General features: G+C 39.5%; 1 long non-coding RNA gene across 2 annotated transcripts in view; it reads right to left on the minus strand.

The window, feature by feature from the left end:
- Nucleotides 1-16,548: 16,548 nt before the first annotated feature.
- The window catches only part of LOC142365306 (uncharacterized), a 39,211-nt gene continuing 37,440 nt past the window's right edge, over nt 16,549-18,319 (minus strand). For both annotated transcript variants that reach the window (XR_012766415.1, XR_012766414.1), the window contains exon 4: nt 16,549-17,254. This is a non-coding gene — a long non-coding RNA (uncharacterized LOC142365306). The remainder of the gene's footprint in view (nt 17,255-18,319) is intronic.

The following is an 18,319-nucleotide window of genomic DNA, read 5'->3' on the forward strand; positions in this document are numbered from 1 at the left end:
TAGCGATACAGCAACTCCTTGTTTGTGTCAGTCGCAATGTTTTACATCTGGTGATTAGTTTTGATGAAGTGAATGGAACAATCAGCGTGTGTCATTACAAGGCTTGAAAAGCGCAGGCTCTGAAAGGATTAAATAATCAGTGGAAGAAGCTCAACTGCCTTCAGTGCTGACAACCGTCTGAAGTCCCGACTGCATAACCGGGAGCAGATCCTCACCTGGTGTAGATTGTCACAGGACCGCTGATAACGCTTTACACCAGCCGAGCATCTGCTGCCCGCAGTTTTCCTAAACTGCCCACGTTTCTACATGCATCATTGGGCTGGCTGTCGAGCAGGAGTGGATGTACTCCTTATGTTCCCGCTTCCACTTGGAGCAGACACGACGCTTGACCAGCTAGCTTCAGCGTACAGAGGTGCAGTTGCTTCTGCTCTCAGTATGAGGTGAGAAGCACTGCACTGCTCTCAGGTGGGAGAGGACTGTCTGGGCTGAAGACTTCCACCACACTTTGCTTATCAGAGCACCCTGTGCCCCTCCTGTCATTCATGTCAGGGAGATGCCAGGATCTGCTCACCAGAGCCCAAAACCTCAATTCCCTGGGGTCCCTCCCATTCCCTGCTCAAAGTCCTCCTGCAAAATGTAAAAAGGAGAAGCACTAATTCTTTGATTGCTGGTGCCAAGAGGAACAGAATACAGAAAATCCAGCATCAAATGCAGCAGCTTTTCTCTGACACTTCATCTGCCATCACCAAAAGCAGGGAAAAAATGACCAGTGGTCTCCAGAAAAGGTCATACACTTCCAATTAGTGCTTATGTTCAAACTCAAGAGCAGCTCCTGAAATGCTCTCTGTAGATTTCTCCATTCCAGAGTAAATATAGTAAGCCTACTATAGCCAAATATGTCTTTGATAAGAGAAGAAAGGGTACATTATTAATATTTGAAGTCAAGGAAGGATAAACAAGGATGCTGGAGAAATTAGACGTCAATTATACTTACTTTTGCTGTACTTTAGAGCAAGTATACCCATTTCTTTCACTTCTACTGAAAGGCAATCAATAAAGCAAACAGTATAGATTACTAGAAAAAGAATAGAGACACAAAAAGAGAACATCATTATGTGTCTGTATACACCCATAGAGCGCCAGTATTTTGAATAATGCAGGCAGTCCTGCTCCCCCCTTTCCAATAGGGTACAACAGAACTGGAAAATTTTCAGAAAAGAGTGACAGGACTGCTGTAGGCACAGGACAGCTCCACATAAGGGATGAATATATGGTTACAACCTGAAATGGAGATGTCTAAGGGGAATTACGATGGTGGTCTATAACATCATTTGTGGCACACAAAACCGAATAGGAACGAGCAGTTCACCATCGCTCCTACCGCAGGGCATCAGTGAAGCTAACGGGTAGCAGGAGGTGGTGCAAACAAACAAAAGGAGGTGATTGATCACACAACAGGTACACAGGCTGCAGGGAGTCCTTCCCCCACAGTGTTGTGGAAACTACAGTCTTACACATGTTTTCAGGGTAAAATCTATACAGGGCTATTAACACAGAGATGTTGGAGACCAGGAGAGTATTATAAGGAAGTGCCACAATATGTTTTATAGTCTTCACTAGGTAACTTCTAGTAGCTGCTATTTTAGACAGGACAGTGGACTATACAGACTTCTGCTTTGACCCATAGTTGCCATTGCCTTCCTATGTGCTTTGCCTGGGGATCACTCCCAAACATCTCAGGTCCAGGAAAGTTAATTGCAAAGGTCATGCTCTTCTTCTGATGGATTGTTTTGGTTTAATTCGATTTGTGTGGTGGTGTTGGCTTTTTGGAAGGGGGAAAAAAAACCCCAAATAAACCAACTACATCTTTGCTCAGCAGTTGAAATAACGTTAAATTATTGTATAGGATGGAGTAGTGATTTTGAGGTTTAACCTCTGCATTAAACAATATCCATTAGAATGTTGCATCCTTTCAGTACGCTTCTGAAACATTTGGAGATAACTCCCTTGAATACCTGTTCTCTGCATGAGTTGTAAATGTAAATGTATGAGAATATAATTCAAAAAATGTCCATATACAAGATCTATATCATTCTGTTATTCCCTGCAGGGTCACAATTAAGCATCCTAAACCGGTGTATCGGTGAGGTCTCTTAAATGTTAAGAATGACACAATACCTCTTCAAACGGACCAGGCCTCTTTCCACCAAGGAAACGAGAAGTATCACAGCACAGCCAGTTTTATTCTGGGACAAAGCGCATTTCTGGATGGCATTGACTCTTTTCTTTGAGCTGCAATCACTGATGCTACTCAGCCAGCAGCACCACAGTAAACAGTCATCCCACCAAACAGCAGCAAATAACCAAAATGTCTGTACCCCAGTGAAAACTGCTAGAGCAGCTGAGGACTCTGGGCTAGATCCTGTGCTTCTGTGATTTGCAGTAGTTTGGTTTACTCATTGAAGAACTTCTGATTCACACCAGCTGAGAAGATGACCCTTTCCCATGTTTCCCACTGCAGCTTATTCAAGCCATGATTCAAGCGCAAAAATATGCAAGTGCTTTGGAAAAAAATATATTTTAGTATAAATGCTACATTTTTATTAACAGTTTGCTATATTTCTTTTAAATTTTGCAGCTGAAATTCCCATAATTAAAATTCCCATTATTAAGATTTGCTGTCTCAAGAAAATAACATTACTTTTAAGCAATTAGTACTGTATGAACTGGAAATTTAGACAAATTTATGCTGAAAATATTTTCTCCTAGATGTGTCAAATTTACTGTGACTTTTAATTCCATAGTAGAAATTCCAGTTAATTAAAAAATTACTTGCAGAAACTATATCAAAAGATTGGACAATGGTTGAGAAATCAAATTGTCTTAAGAAGAGAAAAACTAGGGACCAGTCAACCTGTGGTGAGGCAGGAGCACTCCCAAACCTGCCTCAGATTAAACCATCACAGCCTGAAACTGGGAAACAACAAAAGAAACCGGCTCTGGCATGTGGCAACTCCTTATTGCAGAATGACACTGAGGCCTGGGATTGTCTCAAATGTTTACAACAAATGATTTTCTTATACATAGCTGGTTATTAATATATAGCTAGCTCCCGAGAGGCTCGTTCCTACTCGCATCTGGAACATTTGCTAAGTAAGGGCTACTCACAATAAGCAGGATTTTGACCATATCTCACTTTTAGCCTCAAAACATGTTGACGATAGAGATTGGTTTCTGCTCCAAAGAATTTACATTGTACATATTTGCTGGCCAAAGGTAAATTTTATTTGAACATAAAAGGAACAGTGTTATATCAGTAGAAAAATAATAGGTATTATGTACTTCTATGCCAAAATCCTTTCAGGGGATAATTGGCTCATCAAGAAACCAGTTGTTAAAGCAAAGCTGCTCTTGGTCTGTTCTCATGTGTTTTGAGAGAAATCTGAAGAATTTTTCTAGCTTGTGTCAGCTACTGGAAATACCCCATTGGGCCAGCCACTTCTCTTGTGCCTCTGCTTCAAAAACCTACCCCTGGAGATATGTGGAGAGGGAGTGAGGGATCGTGGAGCCAGTCCTTCTCTTTGATGCCAACTAGACATCTGCAGCTCTGTTCTTCCGACTGCTTTCCACCGCCTGAGCAGGACAGAGTGTCCAGGACGGAAGGAAAAAAACCTATCCCAATATGTGAAAACTTATTCTAAATGTTATTAACACTTCTGCAGTTACCTGTGTTGATTTTCTCCTTGTTTAAAATATACAGAATGAAAACCTACCATTCCTGCAGATGGTGAAAATACACAGAAAACAAAAAAGAAAGGCTCATATATTGATAACACCCTTCCTCTCAATATTGAGTATAAAGATGCTTTACACTTTGTGGCTCCAGAGCCAGTAACAAGAATGTTGGATCCCCGGAAACACTTTAATCTGAGGGCACGATTGCATCAGTTTGCAACAACAAAGATTGCTATCACAGCTTACAAAGCCACACATATTATCACTGTCCTTAAAATTCAATATTTCATGAAAAACTACTTTCTTCAGATTTACAATAAAGCAAAATGATATAAGAAAGACCATAGAAAAGAGGTGTAGAAAAAAATCACTCAACCCTGTTCAAAGAAACCATATGTTCACAAGAATGGAAGACTGCATCTTGCGCTGTAATCATAAGGGAGGGAAAATCCTTGAGAATGAAATGAATTTAATCTTTATTTAAAAACAAAACCCACTTTCAATACCTTTGTGTATTGACAACAGGTTCTTTAACGCTGAACTGAAGCACACAACGAGAGTCCCATAGGAACAGATTACTTGGCGTGATTTAGCTCTATCTAAAATCTAGCTGTTCCGGTGTACCAATAGATAAAACCCTAGTTAGAACCCAGTTGAGCCAACTGGATATAGCCACAAAGTTGATCTTATCGTTCTCCCAGTAATGACACCTCACCAAGGCTGCAAGCCCAATACCTTACACTGTTGCTCTTCTCCCTGATGTAAAAGTCTCAAATGGTGGTGAGATTTTCCTATTAACCATAGGGAATTCTTTTTTCACCAACCACAATAAATATAGACTGACTGAACAATAGGAGTTTAAAAAGAATCAATTTTAAAAGTTATTAGATATCACACACAGATGAATGGCTGAAGATTAAATGAAGCCTATCAGCTAAAGAGAAAATAAAAGGAAAAAAACATATAAAAAATCAGTCTTAAAACAGAAGTCAAAATGAAGAACTTGAATTTTCTGTCTTAGAGCATTTACAACTCAAAGACATCTTCTTTTAAAAAATAATGTTGCTCTTTACTAAGGGAAAAGAAACATATTTCACTCTGAGGCCACATTAAACAGGTTGATCAAATATGAAAGCTTTTTTTGATTTTTTTTCAGAGCTGGAAATCTACATCAATTTTTTTTTTCTAAGCAATATTACCCACCAGATCCTCCATTCATCTTCTTTTCTAGTTCAGTTAGTAAAAGAAAATATCAAGTATTTTTCTAGGGTTTCTTGCACAGTAAGCATTTAAATCAGTTTTTAGAACTCTATTTTTCAGCATGCTATTATTTGTGTTTGCATTATTTGTAATGTTTGAAAAATCAGTGTTTCATGAAGTGTTATGCAACTATTGTAAGTATTTTCAGCACAGTTCCAAGTTTGCCATCTAATATTTTGGCACAGATAACCTTGATGAAGTAATTCAATTAATTAGCTTGATGAATCAGCTGGACGTAAAATTTTTGTCTGTAATCAGCCAGTTAACCTGTGAGACAGGCAAAATAATTTGAGAGTTCTTAAGTCTGAGCTGATGTCACATCTCTAATGGCAACTAAACAAGACTCTATTAAGTAGAGGTGTTAAACTCCTTAATAACAAAACATCCTAGAGGAAGTGAGGCTGCCTAATCTTCTTTTAGTTTTCAGCACCTTGCAGTGCTAAATATGACATATATTGCAGTGCAGTTTAAAAGGTACAAACTGGCAGTTAGCAGTAATCCAAGGTGGCAGAGTGCATCAGAACCCGACTGCCTGCGATGAGGCTGCTCAGGATCTTCCAGGGATCGAGTCAATAGCAGTGATGCTACCTGCACTCCCCCTTTCTTATATGATATATGAGAAGGAGAAGGTAGATATGAGAAGGATCAGTTATGCCGTATTCCCCAAAGATGATATTTTGTTTCCTTCCTAAATTGGAAAGGAAGGAATTGCGATACCAACCAACTGAAAAACAGGCAAGTGACTCCAAGCAAGATTAACTGGAAAACTAAAAATAAGCCCTTAGCAAGCAACACATTTTATTCACCAGCCACCTTTGCAAGACTTGCTCAGTGCTTCCTGTGAACATCTGCATATTCCAAGTTTATGTGTTCCCAACATTGGATCAAGTCAGACGACACGGTTGGGACTGGGGAAGAACTAGGTTCCCTACCAATCTCTGAATCTCTCCTCTAGCTCTCTCCTGATGCTCTCAGATGTGTTGAGAATCAAGGTACTCCACATACAGAGATACATATATATTTATATCTTCTGCTAACACTAGTGACAGTGTAACTGTCACAGTGATGATCAAATGAGGGGAATACTATGGCTCTTGTAATGAGAAGTAATAAGCTATTAGAGTAACTGAGATGTTCTAAGAAGAACAAAGAACTCACAGCAAAGAGTTCCATCTTCATCACATCATCCAGCATGGAGCAACTGCACCTGCACCAGCAGAAAGCTCTCCAAACACTGAACATTGAAGTGACCATGAAGTGCCTCTCCTGCTCTACCAAGTTACAATGCTGTGAAATGTCCCAGGGATACAGTTCTGTTCATGCAAGAAGGATGAAGGCTTTTCTGATGGGAGAATAACCCAGTTGCAGTGTCAGGACCACTGTAACCTGATGACAGCTGCCACACACCAAAGGGTGGCAATCAGTATTCAGTAAAACTTAAGAAGATCAGGAACTACCACCAGACCTCAGGGGTGGCACAGCAGATGAATCCTGACCATGGGAATTCAGGTGGGAACACATTTCTGAGTCTGCATCTGACTGAATATCTACGTTGCTGGCTTAGGGACTGTTGTGCACAAATGCCTGTGGGAGACCATGGGGGCTGTGAGCTGCAGAAGTCATCTTCTGCATAGCAGCTGGCAGCAGCCTCAGAAGCTACCTGGCCATTCACAACCCTATACAAGTTCCTAGCCCCATCCTGGAGACTGAGCAAGCTGTGCCTGCAGCCCGCCATGCTAAGTGCAACTCCCACAGCCCCATTATCTCCCTCCTGCACCTGGAAAAGTGAAAAGCAAACAAGCCCTGTCCAAAGCTAGACCTTGGAAAGACTTTCTGTGGTTCCTTTGTTTTCTTCTTTGACTTTTTATTAGCCATAAAAAGAAGCATTAAGGGGATAATACTAAGCAAAATGGGATCCCTTACACTATTTGTAAAAAAGAAATGAAACAATTTCCAAAGCGTACTAGAAGAATCAAACTCCAATATCTGAGGTACCTGGACACCATAGTGGTAAGCGTCAAGGTCTACCCACAAACATATTTGGTCTAGAGAAAGTATTCACCAGAAGTTTTTTTCTCCTTTTCAGCCATCAGATAACGATAATAATTGTGGAGGTACAAAAATAAACTTGAGACATTTTTCATCTGTCAGGAGATCACTATTCACTGGCTTTGGGTACACAACTTAATAAACAAACGGTGGTAGGACGAATATTGTCAGTTCTGTCACTTCTTCTTGGGGGTGGGGAATCATCCAGTACAGGGCAGGGAAAGATCTCTCAGAGGTTGGTCTGTGCAGCGGCGAAATCTGGTACACAGGTTTGATAACAGCCCTTAAAGTCCTGTTCCCTAGTTAAACCACAGAGCAATATTAACAGCAACTCAAGAGGTAGCACTCATCAGTGCCACTCTGCCAGATGCAAGATCCTCTGCCAAGATAAGGTTGATGACAACTGATATAAACAAAATAAAGGATGATTATGGTAACATCCACAACGCATAAAGAGACTTCTCTCCCCTTTCTTTCTTGGTATGAATGGGGGCAGATCTTCATCTCATATAAACTGACATGGTTCCACTGCCTACCCTAGAGCCACACTGATCTACCATCAGCAGAGCAACAGGTCATGTAAACCATTTTCCAACAGAAATATCTAACCAGAAAATGGGCCTGTGAAGCTCAAATTTTCATTCTGGCCCCAGCAATATGCCTTGCACTCAGCTAAGTGGTGACTTGAACTGAAAAACAGCTTATTCTGTCACCGTCATTTCAAAACATGTCCTGTCATAGTCCAGGTGAAGACATTTCTGTATATGGAAGACCTGATCGTATGTCTAGAAATTATTCTTTACAAGCATTTTTCTCCCTCAGGAGATGAGGAAAGAGAGATTATATCACCTCTCTCTTATCCCAAACTCTAGAATGGCTTGATTGGCTTAGTTTCTGTTTCCTTACTGGATAGACAACCTGCAATAATAAGCTTTTAAGTTGCAAACACCTCTAGAAAGTAATTAAAGCGTAACTCCTCATACATTTATGCAGAGAAGGGAAAGGCTAACAAGCAGGCTTTCAGCTTCATGAGTGTAACGCTATTAACAAACCACAAGGAAAAAAGATTGCTCTCACTGTGAGGAGAGCGCATAGAAGGTCTGCCAGATGAAGTTCTGCCTCGGTCTTCAGAAACACTAGGAGATTCAGCAGGTCAGTAGCATGTACAAACACCCATATGTCAATGGCTGAATTCTGGTCCACTGCTACAGAGTGTAAGTAAAATATCAAACGCCTCTTTAGAAGACCTAAAATAATCTTACAGCTTAGCTGTAAAGATAACCAACTTTGCAAACGCTATCTTGTGAAGAGTTAAGGTGCTGAACTGAAAAACAACATGTATTTAACGACTTGCCTTAAAACACTATTGCCACATTGATACAGAGATTAAAAAAACCACAGCATGCTCAAAAGTAAGAAGGCAAAAGCTAAAGTCACCCACAAAATTGACTGAAACCACCACTGTGAGAACACAGCTAGGGCAGGAACAAAAATACATAAGAGGTCATCTCACATCTGCCATATTGTTCAGATATGTTAGCCAGACGTGGGCTTCCTTGGACAGCCAGACACAAACTCACAGAAGTTGGCTAGACATGACAGAAGCATGCAGAGCTGCCTCGCTCGTAGTCAGCAGACCTGCATTTGGGGCTTTACAGAGCCATCAGCTGGAACCATCTGTGACTGTCCTACTACTTCCAATTTCTGTAGAAAGCAAGCCCTAGAGAGACTGGAAGGGAAGATCACTCATACAGATTCAGTTATTATTGCTGCATTAGAACTGAAAATGATTGTCTACCCTCTAGTATTGCTTTCTTGATTGTGAAGACCCTATGTTCCTACCAAATACTAGACTTCATATTTCTTGGGTTCATCTACCTCTCCTAGCTAACATAAGAGTCAACAGTTAAACTACTTGAAAGCAACTATACTATTTAGGAGCCTAAGCCCATTGACTGTAATGTGTGCCAAATACACTATGGAATATGACAGCTAATCTCTCAAAACAGAAATTCATTTGACATTTCCAATAATATCTAATGTACAATAATATTTCAGCAAATCTCAAATGATTTTTTAAAAATGTGAAATTCCACAGATGTCAGAGAAGTTTCACAAAGATTAATTCCAGCTGCCATACAAAGCAGAAAAAAATAGAGTCATAATACAACAGCCAGCAAAGTCTGAAGCTATCCTGCCAATGAACTAGCTGAATAAGAGTGAAAAAAACTTTACCAGAAACCTTAGGCTAGCCTCATTAGTAGGCAGCTTCATTTTGATCTGTAGAACAAAACACTATTCCAGTGCATAGAAAAAATGTAGTAGTGCTTTTCTGCAATTTACAAGTTTATAAAAGAGCTACATTCTGGGATTTGGATGACTCCAAGGGCACAGCATTGATTTGCGCATAGTATGAGGAGAGTACGCCTCAGGTAAAACTTTCTTGTCTATCATACAAAGGCTTGCATATAGATCTTTTTCAGACTCATTCTTAATAGATAAGAACACACAAATACTTTTGGAACTGGAGGTGAGTCAAAAGAAATTGCATTCCCACAGCAATCCACACAAGTTGTTAGAAGAGACAGATGCTACTTCAAAAATTTTATTCTATAGGGTTTGGCAGACATGAGCTTGAACTAATAACCAGTTAGCACCAGAGGAAAAGAACACAAAAAAATAATAACAAAAAAAAGATGCTTCTTGACTGTAATTTTGTTGCCTTCTCAAAACTTGACAAAAAGCTTCACAGCTTTCACAGTGCCAACAGCACGCACTGAAATATCACAAGACGAGAAAAGAAACAACTTCCATTTATCTTAATAGCAAGGATTTTTATTATGACAAAATGAAGGAACCTGCATTCAGTGTAATCAATTTTGAAACTCGAAGCTAAGGGGAAGCATCACAGAGGAAAGAAGGTGCTTGAGGATAAAGCATTAAGGACCTGACACCTCAGTTAATTAAAACCTTGCCTGAGTAACGAGTGCAGTATCAAGACCTCATTAGTCCCAGTTTCATTCAGGTAGGCAATCACTATGACAGGGCCATCAGAATCACTTTCCTTTCTGGCACTTTAAAGTTTAAGAGCAGGGATATAAGAGGCCAAGAAATGATTTGTGTTTCCCTGAATCATGTCTCTCTAGGCGAGGGTGCGGGCAGTGAGGCTACACGGAAGTGCCTGCTGCTACCACCTCATGCTACCCGTGAGGACGCATGTTTCCAGCCACGCTGCTCCTGCCCTGCCACTCCATGACTCAAGTCAGAGACTAACGAAACACAAAGGATGAAAACAGGCCCAGGGGCACTTAAACCAGATAACCTGTTCTGCTTTTTTTTTTCCTCAGCATACTTAAAATAAGAGAGTTTAAGAACTGAAGAACAAACGTTTTCATAGAAGCATATATTGCCACTTGCCAAAGAGTTTAATTTCAACCTCTTGATACACCTTAAACCTAACACTGCATGTTGTCAGTTAAATTCAGTCTACTTCAAGATTTATTCCATGTTCTTCAGGATAAGGGACATTTTCTTCCGTGCTTGAACAGGAAGCCTCCATCCCTGTATCATCCAACCAGCCTCTCTACTGCACAAGCTTCCTAAGGAAACTGGTTAACATGTCAGTAGACGGACCCTTTAATTTTAAACATTTGCACGGGGTGGCTTCAACAGCACTAACACGGGAAGTCCTGTTTGCATGTCATCGTCTGTTCTTTTCTTCAAGATCCCTTGAAGCAGCAGATACCAGCCAGTGATAACCGATGTTGCTACTCTAATTGCAGGACATACACATTAAATTAAAATGAAGGTTTATCTGGAGTACACATACAAAAAAACATATAGAAAGAATTTCTGCCAGTTTCTGCATCTGAGGGACTGCTGTGATTTTGCAAATAAATCTGCATCTGGATGAACTTATCTTCCAAGACTGCAGTCCAGACTACTCCTTCCCTTCCTTCATATGCTGTCAGCTGGTTGAGGTGGGAAATAGTCTTTTTTCTAAGGTGTTAATGTTTTGATGGTATGAGGCATTTGGGGGGCTTGGGACTGTTTCAATTCCATTTTTCTGATGATATTTGAAGTGATAATTGATAAAATCTCACTTCTTTTTACAAGTCTAAGGGGGATAGAGTGTCAGAGAGTGGCAAGAACACTGTATGGAAAAAAAGCTACACAGAAAACCCACAGAACAGCAGCAGGCCAAGGTACTTTATATTGCAGAACAGAAGAATGTGAAACTATACCAACTAGAGTATAATTCAACGTTTTTCTATTGATTCAGTAGCATATACATGTACTTCATTTTGGTATTTATAAATAGCTTTCATAATTACAGACTTTGGCATACCTATCAAAGGTCATACAATAACTAAAAGAATGCTAAGTTCATAAACTTAGACCTCGCCCTCTTTTTCAGATTAACTTTTCTACATTAGCTGTTTTATGGCCTGAAATATTCAAGAAGATCCAGCAGGAATAAACACAAAAAAAGATAAAAGGAACATAAAACCCAGAAAGCAGTGATGAGCAACATTCCTAACACGCAGCTGAATTTCCATCCACAAATGTGCCCAAGATGTTGAGCTGAAGGGTATTCAGATTTCAATGTGCAAGGGGCAGACTGATAGCACATGGCGGTATTAGGGAGAAAAATGCTGCATAACTTCATTGCACCAAGCTTTATAAGCAACTAAAAGTCTTGTGATTTCATTGGATGGTACTAAAATATTGCAAATGAATTTCATTGGTGCTTTTTTGAACCAAAATATCATCTATTTATTTCCTCTTTCCCAAGCAGTAAAAGCAGGAAGACCAATAGCCAGGAAGCACATTTGACTGCCTACACTCATGAAGAAAGAAAATGTCATCCACACTGAACCTGACTTGGAACCAGCTCGTGCTGTACTGGGAGTTCTCAAACCCACCACATGAAAATCCTTGCTTTCAAAGGAGCAAAATGCCAAAAATGGAACAATGAAAGTCCATTTTGTACGGTTAAAGACTATGCCTCTTGTAAGGCAGCAATGAGATAAAACAAAACTATGGGAAGTGAGCCCAGTGGCACGGAATTTGGCAGACGTTAAGCCAATGACAAAAACCTTTGTAATGTTACATATGCTTACATTAACATTCCTCAGACTGGAAAATGTATGTGGATCTTGTGGAGGTTTTGCAGCTGCAGTAACATCAAGGATTCTCTTATAATTCATTAATGTTCATTGGAATTAAACCCAAACATTCCCATATTTTCCCACTAATTGTAAAGAAGACGACTCAGCCTTTTTTAGTTAATACTTCTAAAAGTTAACAGCTTAAAAAATAGTTGTCCATAGTTTTCAACCACACAGAATAAGGACACATCAACAGACAACTTTGGGCATGAAATTCTAAGCCTAGCTTTTCGATAGTAGAAATAATTTCAATATTTTTTTGTACTGTGTTTCAATATAGGACAGTGCATGATAGCCATAATGTTAATTTGGCATCTGTGTTTTAAGATGGACAGTTAATCAGGTAACTGCTTTTGAAAACTTTCTGGTTTATAAATGTCCTTACATCATAACATTTTGACTTTAAACTATTTCTGCTTAAACTTAAATGAAACGATAGCTCATGTTTATATCTGTATCTGTACATATAGATATAGAAACACATAAACACAACTAAAGGAGTAATTAAACATCACTGCTAGTTAAATAAACACTTAATTTCTTCCTATTGATCTGGTTCTTTGGGGAGTTTGAGTTTCAGTTTGAGTGATATACTAAATATATTGATTATAGCCAAATGCTTAACCAGCATTTAAATCTGTCACTGTACTTGCTGCAATAGGCAGACCACAGTGAGAACGGACCTATTTAATGCAGTTTCTGGATATCAGTGAATCATAAAGAATACTTAATAAAGAATTCTCCACAGTAATATAGGGAGCCAGTGACACTTAAAAGAAATATAATCTGTAATGATTGAGAGTTGGCCAAAAAAAGCTTCAGTATAAACTTTCTCTATCAAAAATGACTAACTGAACAATCTTGAAGAAAATTCTTTTTAACACTATAAAAGGAAACTATGTAAATGGCAAAACAATCCTTTCTTACAATTTCAGAATGGACAGATTAATTGCCTATTTCAGAACTGCTTTGTTTAAAAGTCTGGTCTTTTGAATAGTTATAATAAAAACTGGAACATTTCAAATGACTGAAAATAATAAAAACTATTATATGTTGGCTTTTTTATCAAGGTTAGGGTTAAAAATGTGAATCAAATTTCCAAACAGCGGAAAATTCACTGCTAACTAGTTCTACTTGGAACTGCATCTTTAGCTCCGGGGCTACGGTTGACCCAGTGTCCCCTGTTTCACAAGGTTCACAAATGGCAAAATCTGGTCTGGTGCCTTGCTAAGGGAGGTGTTACTGAGAAGAGAAAAATGAAGAGCTGAGCATGACCAAGAGACGATGGACTGCGCATCCATGGCTGCTGTCAAAATATGGCTTAGGGCAGAAAAATGGACTTGGACCGGGTTTTAAATCCCACACTCTTCCCAGAATCTGTTTGGGTCAATGTCTCATATCTGATGGGAAAGATAAAGCTCCCTGCATCCTCCTACACAGCTCGTATAGAAGCTTCATAGAACATGCAGATTTGCCCCTTCCTGACATCACAGAAGATGCTGCAAGGACAACATCTTAAAAACTTGTTCTTTCTCATAATCAATCACCATTCCTCCAGTCAGCTGGGTAGTAAATACCAAACAAGGAAAGACAGCAATAATATCTGCAGGTGGGTCCATCCAACAAAGAGGTCAGGTACTTCAGTCAAAAAGTGCGATTACTATGGGAGGAACTACCCATCTGAGAGAGGAGAGACACATTTCTGGTAAAATGCTTTTCCTTTTGCTTCTTCTCAAGAACAGATATGAAGTGCCAACTAGCAGACTGACAGGGAAAAATACAGGTCTCGATAGAAACAGCCTAAGGAGTCTGTATGAATCACACCCTACCCATTGCTTCTGCGACATATAACTGGAGACTATGGAAGAAAGCAGCACAGTGTTGTAAAATTGAGTCACCTAGAGTGAAACTGTGATGGAAAATAAACACCTGCAGGTGACTCAGCCATAGAGAGATCAGGAAGGAGTCAGAGACCAGCTCCCCAACCTGCTCTGCCCACACAGAGTGCCCCTGGGTGGCCATCACTACCAGGGATCAGGACAACACAGCTGTGGTGCTGGTGCAAGCAGCACATGTTTTTTGAAAAAAAAAAAAAAAAAAGAAAAAAAAGGTTCTGATCAGAATGGTGTAATACTGCAGTCACTTTGAGGCAGTGGAAGTGACTGTGCAGGGAAGAGAAAAACAAGCAGGGTAAATCAGACTTTAAATCTACTGTGTCTAACAATATAGGGAAAGAGAGAAAGGTTAGGAGATTGCAAATACGGGAAAATACTTTAGTATTTTGAATACCACCACAAGACAACTACTGGCAACTGCTGCATTTTGCTTTGCTTTAAAGTAGAAAACACTGCGTTTTAATTAGCATAAGTAGGTAATATTAATTGCCATCACCAAAGTAGATGCTACAGACAGAATACCGCACAAACACATGTGGAACAACTGACACAAGAGCCCAAACGCTCCAAAATGAAGGAATCCCAATGCAGCTGTCTGTTGAGGTTTTCTGGCTTAGATGCCTAAGATGATCTGACTGAAGCTCTTTTCAAATAAGTGAGTTTTGATCCCTCCAGCTGCTTCTCATTTCAGACCTCAATAGCTTGGCACCCTTATCATTAGTAAAACTCAGGACTGAAAACTCAGCTTCTAAAATTTGCTCAAGTTTAGATCCAATGCAAGTATAAAAAATGAGAATAGTATACACAATAGTCCCTCTTAATATTACTGAATGAAACAAGAAGGTGTTTTTTTCATTTGCTTGTTGTGGGAAAAGAATACAAATTCAATTTAAAATTCAACAAGAAGGGAGAAATAGGTAAGCATAAAAAACCAGAGCAATTCATATTTATAAAATCCTGAATGTAATGAAGAAGCATTAATAAGCCTCTCTGCTTCCTTTAGCACCCACAGCATGACATTCTTCTTTAAATGAGGAGCTCACCACAAACGGTATATATATCTCAACTGTAACTAAATCAAACAAGGTGGTCAGCAACCAGGAGAGTATGGGATTCATTTGCAACATCTTAAAAAAAAAAAAGATTAACAGAATCTTTTTTGGTGTCATCTCATTGTCAGTTATTCCAAATTCAAAACATGCAAGCCCATTCAGAAAGGGCTTTACTCAGGAATCCAGTGTGAGTAAACCATCTAAAAAAGAAAACGCTTTTGTTCTCTTTCTTAGCTGCTCAGTAAGCATTACCTGACATTGTTTATCTTCATTTGCTTCTTGCCTACTCAACATTCATCATCTCTCGTCATTTATCTCGATTTGTTCATGTCTACTTAACAATCGTCATCCGAGTTCAGTTTTGTTTGCATCTCATCCACTTCACAGTCATTATCCGACATTACTCATCTTCATTTGCTTGACAATATTTCCTTGATATTCCTGTTCCAGGATTCATCAGTGCTTTGAATTTCCCATTTTTTCAGTATCTCAATATCCCTATCTATACGCATCAGAAGTAATCATTTATATTGTTCTGACACAGTTTGAAAACTATTTTTCAATTCCAGTAAATCTCAGGGAAAGCACTGCCCCTTCCCCCTGCTTCACCATGATTAATATGCAGTATTTCCCATTTTTACTTCACAAGAAAAAAAAATCTATATTATTTTATTTGTACATAAATATGTATATATATGGACACAAATATATCAATATATATATAACACCATAATTTCTAGGATAAACAAATATCACTCAAATAAAGCATTCTCTTGACCTTCAGCCTTCAGCGTAGAGAAGCTGTCAACAAGCAGTACTGTATATAGAAGTGCAACACATTTAGGACTTTCTAAAGCTGAAGAGGAATATATTTCATTATTCATTATGTCCTCCTGCCTTAGTATTTTGTGGAAATTTCATAAGAAACATATTAGCAAATATGGCATCTCCCTTACTCTTGAATTTTCTTCAAGTACCTCACATTTTTGACATTAACTTCTTAGAAAATACTCATTTTTTAATCTGAAGATAAGGACAGGATTCTTTCACATTTGTAATGCCTCAGTCAAGTTAACCTGAATCTACTCAGTGAACAAAATAACCTGTTCATACCATGTAGAGTGTAGCTCCTAGATTCAGATATTTGATGTACATCCAAAAATAAATAGAAGAGTTTTCAACACTCTCTGCAATATGTTTCTATGAATAGTTTGCAAATTAATTTGTTTGCTAACATATCTGCAGAAGGTGACCATGGAAGACAAGTAAATAATTTATACAATGTGAAGAAAGTTATTACATGAACTGCTCCAAACAGCGCAAATCTGTCCTGCCTCAAGGCATCCATTACAGTTGGCATCATTTATCCTGTCCAAAGACCTGGTCAAAGTCTCCAGTCACTGCATTCACTGCATCTCAAGGTTTCTTGTAATTAGAGGTCACTCAGCATACTTAAATGCAGGAAAACTGCAGAACAGGACACACTGTTAGGGCCTCCTCAAATATGACTGCTGCTACTTTGAGGTATTTAACTTCATATCACATACGCAAGGTTGTAGTCATAAGAATGAGATTAGCTGCAAAATCACTCCTTTTGCAGCCAAGTGACACCAACCTTCAAGCAAAGACAAAGACAGGCTAAACACAGGCCTCCCCCCTCGCATTACCGTTCGCTCCCTCCTCCTTGCATACAGATTTCTTGCTTGCCTTCTGCTAAGCTGCAGCTTGCTGTGCTGTGCAATGAGTTCATGCATCACCCCTCGCTCTTCTGTTTCCCCCTGCACACACAGGTTTCAAATCCCCACGTTCCCCTTTCCACTTCCCATTGCAGCAGGGGCCATACAAAACTCTTCTTTCACTGACTATTTTCGCAGCTCTGCCTTTATAGCCCCCACTCCAGGGTATCTGTACTTCAAGTCTAATGTACAGTAAGTGTGCTGTAAAGCAAACAAAATGTGTTTTTTCATCTTCTGGCAGGTAAACGAAGATGAAACATCACTCCACCCCAGTTTCTTTAGTGTACATTTCCCCCGTTCTTGTTCCTCATCCTTTAAAGACGATGGGTTTGTGGCCAACACAGACCAGCACAGACCTGCGGAAGATAAGTAAGATACAGTTTGGGATATTGCTGCTTAAACTGTATCATATTTTCAAATTTCTTATTTGAATTCAGCTCAGTCTTCTTTCAATTATGCCAACGACACATACAAGCTGGCCCCATAATATCTATTAAATCATCACAGAATTAGCGTAAAAACCATATTTTGTATAAAGCTTTAAAAAAAACATATCACTAGGATATAATTTTCTGACCCTCTCATGCCCCCCAGCTGTCACAGTGTAACATTCCCAACATTATCGAAATCAGCTGGTGAATGCGCATTTATAATTCTCTAGGGAAGACTGGTTTGAAGCAAGAGTAGTCTTCTACCTCCTACAAAATCAAGTTTCTTAAGCTAGCTCAAGCTGGCCCATAAAAAAAGAGGCACAAGTGTTTCCCAGAATAGAATCATAGAATGGTAAGGGTTGGAAGGGACCTGAAAGATCACCTGGTACCAACCCCCCTACCATGAGCAGGGACACCTTCCACTAGAGCAGGTTGCTCAGAGCTTCATCCAACCTGGCCTTGAACACTTCCAGGGAGGGGATATCCACAGCTTCTCCGGGCAACCTGTTCCGGTGCCTCACCACACTCATAGTAAAGAATTTCTTCCTAATATGTAATCTAAATCTGCCCTCTTTTAGTTTAAAGCCGTTTCCCCTTGTCCTACCACTTCACACCCTTGTGAAAAGTCCCTCTCCATCCTTCCTGTAGCCCCCTTCAGGTACAGAAAGGCTGCTGTAAGGTCACCCCGGAGCCTTCTCTTCTCCAGGCTGAACAACCCCAACTCGATCAGCCTGTCCTCATAGGAGAGGTGCTTCAGCCCTCTGATCATCTTTGTGGCCCTCCTCTGGACGCACTCTAACACATCCATGTCCCTCTTATGTTGGGGGCTCCAGAGCTGGACGCAGTACTCCAGGTGGGGTCTCACAAGAATAGTCTCAAATAACTACATTTCTATTAGCATATATAATCGTACTAATTTCAAAGGATTTCATAAAGTTTCATTGATTTCAAGAAGGCGAAAGTGTTTGGGTTTTTTTAATTTGGATGAAT

Source organism: Opisthocomus hoazin, chromosome 2 (genome assembly GCF_030867145.1).
Source record: "Opisthocomus hoazin isolate bOpiHoa1 chromosome 2, bOpiHoa1.hap1, whole genome shotgun sequence".
In the NCBI taxonomy this organism is placed as follows: Eukaryota; Metazoa; Chordata; class Aves; order Opisthocomiformes; family Opisthocomidae; genus Opisthocomus; species Opisthocomus hoazin.